The following is a 4,155-nucleotide window of genomic DNA, read 5'->3' on the forward strand; positions in this document are numbered from 1 at the left end:
TGGTGAGGGGGAAGAAAGGGGGGGGGGGGGGGCGGACTTCTAGAATAGACAGATAGAAGGGACACAGAAGGGACTAGTGCACTGCAGAGCAAAGCAATGAACGGAAGAGAATTGGACAGCAAGGTAGGAGAGATCATAGAACTAATGTAGTTAATAAGCACACTGGGATGTAGAAAGTTTCCCACCACCAAGGAAATCAGGGTATTATTCTGAATGCCACAACACGTCTAATCGCTATTAGTGTCTATAGCAGAAATGTAGCACAGGATCTACAGGAGTCACACAAAGAAGGTTTAGCAAGGAAAGCTCTAGACAGAAAGTTAGTTCTCTAATCCTTATAGAAAATATGCCGGAGAAACTTCCCGAGGCGTTTATTAAAGAGACGCAGGCTGAAAACCAAAGTCTTTTCTGAGTCACAGTACTGAATGGCAATTTTGTGATTTAGAATGTTACAAGAAAAAGGGGGCGAGGGCTCAAAAAACCAAATCAGCGCTTAAGAGAAGATGAAAGAAGATATTGTAATGTTTTCAGCATACGATAGTTTAATAAAAGCCCCTTCTGTATGCGAGGTACAAATACAGAAGAATATACATCAGAAAACATCTGAATTAAGAAAACAAAAAGTAAACATTCTTTTACAAAACACAATCGTTGCTATTTTCACTTATTAACCCCTTCATGACTGAGGCCCTTTTTTCCATTTTTGCAAACTTTACCCTTATCTTTGACAGCAAAGTCACCTTTAGAAATGTTTAGTGATGACAATCTACAGACACATATACTTCTAGATAATTGCCGGCTTTTCATTCTTTGCATAACTTATTTCTCTTTTCCTTCTCATTCTTCTGACAGTGGCCATTTTTACTAAGGGCAGATTACTAGATCTCCCTTTACTTCCTGGATTTCTGGCACATGTTACTAGGACATGTGACCATGCACACCATCTCAGGGGAGGAAAATGCCTTTCCTTGAGATCTCTGATGAGATTACAGGTGAGAGTTCACAGCAATGCTCTGCTGACGTCACCTTCCCAGGATGCAACATTTGGGCCCATCACGGATGCCCAAGAGGACCAGGAAGTGGAAAATCAGTAAATTTTAAAGAAAAATATGTTTAATGATTGATTGTAAGATGATTTCATATTAGCATGCAGAGCTGCACGCTGATGTGACTTTTATGGAAAGGGGATAAAGTTTCACAAATCTGTTAGTGGCCCCGTCACTAACAGATTTGTAACTTGGCTGCTAATTTCCTGTCCAATGTAAAAGGTTTCACGAGGCAAAAGGTTTGATTTGACAATTTCCATTCAGGTCTAGTGGCTGGGTGAGACCACCGATTACAAAACAAGGAAAAGGGAGGATTTCTACTATCTAGAAATTGGAAACAGAGGTCTAAAAGACAAACAGGATTTTTTCCAAGTAAGTGAAAAAATGCCTAAAGCTGAACTCCAGGCAGATATAAAAGCACACAAATAATGCAGCTCTGTATCCATTAATTATACAGTTTTTTTATGATGATGTCATCCTCTTGCAATCAGCAACACTCACCAATCAGGTGTGCTGCGTGCAACGGTGCGGACATGATACAAGTTAATAAGAGGAGAGAGTAGAGATGACCCAATCAGTCTAGTGTTGCTCTTTTACTATCTAGTCATGCAGGCTGGGGGTGAGGGCCACCAATTAATTACTTATACAAATCGGTAGCTAAGAGTCAAGCTGGCCACACTCTGTTCTATTTTTTTCCTTTCAGCCTGCCGGTTTAACGAAAAAAAAATAAAAAATAGAACAGACTCCTCCATCCAATGCTCATCCAATGCTCCATGAGCATTGGTCGAGGAATCTCTTGCCATTGCCTATGTATTCTGACAGTGGCTGCCACCCGCGGTCAGAATACCCGAACAGAGCCAGCAGTTTGTTCAAACATTTTCCAACCAGCTCTTTCAATCAGCTGATTGAGCGATGCCAGCCAAAAGGGTGCTGACAGAGGCACCCAATGAGCGAATTTCAGCCAGTTCCTGAAAAGGCAGCCGAAATTTGCAGAATGTTTGGCCAGCTTAAGTGGTGCCATCTACCTGCCTATGCTGTGCAAGGGGCTGTGTAAATCTCAGGACTGGATGGGCTGAAATACAAAGTCTTTGGCCGGTAAAACAGCTTCCATTAATTAATTTCGTGTGTGTATTTAGTGGTTTGCCTGGAATCCAGCTTTAAATATCATATCGGAAACAGGTTTTGGAAGGAATATAAACTGGATGCTCCCATTACGAAAACAAATAACCCAAAATGATCCTCTCCAGCTTATGGGTTGGATCTAGTACTGTATGTTGTTTTATGCTTTAAGGTGCATTGTGTTAGAAACCCCCATTCATTTTGAAATGATTTGGTAATTTTTATTGGTAACAGCCCAAAAAGTCCTGCTCCATTTTTTAAAACAATATGCACCGTAATACACAGAGCATTCACATGTGTGCACTGTGGATCACTATAGAAGATGGAGCACAATGTAGAACTACACAAGGCTCCAATTAAATTTAAATGCACCAAAGCGCACACATACAGTGCACTGCTGCAAGCGTTAACACGCACACAGTGCAGTGAAGGAGCCTTCAGGGCATTTTACCAAAAGAAGAGAAAACATGAATTGCTAAAAGGAAAACCATCCTAACAGAACAGGAAGTGTGAGACAAAGAAAGTCGAGAGAGAGAGAAGGAGAACACAAAATAGGAAAGTCAGTGAACCAACTTGAGAGAACCTCCGGTGAATAGTAACTACTCTACTGAAAACAGCAAATGATGCCAAGACAATCAACGTTCAAAATGACTGCAGGAGGTCGGTGATTAGAGGCCAGGTTAGTAAACAGAAGACAATCTTGTGTAGTTTAATGTAGGAAAGTATCAGTCCACCTAAAAGCGACATCCCAGTTATAGATGTACTATGGTGGGCAATGTCAGTGGTAAGATCCCACTGCTATAGTTTCTGGTTTTAGTTCTAGACAAACTGGAGCTTTAAATGTTCCTGATCCCTCCTATGGCACTATTCTAAACTCCCAGTTATCTGGCACCCATGGGGATCAGTAGATGTCAGACAACTGTAGTTTCTGGTTGCTCGAGTTGTTACTATTAACTCTCAAGCAAAACCCACTCACTGAGCAGAGGAGCGGGCCTGAGGGAGAAAGTTCTCAGTTGTTTACATTCAGCTGCCAACCACAAAATCTAGCCAACTTAGTTGCCAATGACATATTTTAGTGTGCACATGTCTATCAAGCAACCTGCAAAACAAAAATTGAGATTGGGGAAATCAGGGGCAGAGCTCTCATGACCAGGGCTTCAGAGATTTACAGGAAGCCCATCAGGCAGCTTTTGAAATGATGGGCCTAAATCAAACTGGGTAGACATGTAACACTGCAAACATTTAGTGTGAGTGTATCTAGGAATTAAGATTGACTGGGTTACCCCCCATCTGACTGACACTGTAAATAGAAATGAGGGATAAGATGAAGCAAGGAAGAGGACTGCTTAGTGATATTATGAGGCAGTAGAGAAATATAGACAAGTAAGAAGACCTGATCACCAGTTAACACTTTTACATCCGTCCCTTATGAAACTGAAACCGCAGATATACTGGACCCACACCAGAAGATGTGAACCCAGCTGTAAAGTTGCAGTCCTGTGTTGGTATACCATTTTCAGAGACCCCCAGCTGTCAGGTCATACACCTAAGGCCCCCATTACACTGTGTGATCACATCTACAATAGGACAAACACCAAGTTGGAAAAACATCTCTAGAGGGAAATAAACTACCCAGTGTTAGACATGAGGATAGCCGGTTTGTGATGAATCATAAGGTAAGACGTTCACTTGCTATTCACATGACAGGTACAGATCAGGAAGAAGGGTTACTTCACAAGAGAAGAGCACTGTACAATTTAGAGCCAGAGAAGTAGGAGCCGGAAGAAGCCAAAGCAGAGAGCAGTTTAGGAAGATACAGTAGCAGAGAATCTAGCAGCACCCAGAGGAAGTAGTAGGTGGTGACATTCAGATTACACTGCAGGTAACACTCAGTGCTGGTGATAGCTAGTATTCCCTTTTAGGACGATACTGACAAGAACTGAATAAAACTCCCCCCCCCCCCCCCTTTTTCCACGAAATTTTTTTGGGA

General features: G+C 41.9%; 1 protein-coding gene across 1 annotated transcript in view; it reads right to left on the minus strand.

Annotated features, from left to right (window-relative positions):
* The window catches only part of PHF21A (PHD finger protein 21A), an 88,838-nt gene that overhangs the window by 8,248 nt on the left and 76,435 nt on the right, over positions 1 to 4,155 (minus strand). The gene's annotated exons all lie outside the window — the stretch shown is intronic.

This window comes from Nanorana parkeri, unplaced genomic scaffold (genome assembly GCF_000935625.1).
Source record: "Nanorana parkeri isolate BGI_ZX_2015 unplaced genomic scaffold, ASM93562v1 scaffold163, whole genome shotgun sequence".
NCBI lineage: Eukaryota > Metazoa > Chordata > Amphibia > Anura > Dicroglossidae > Nanorana > Nanorana parkeri.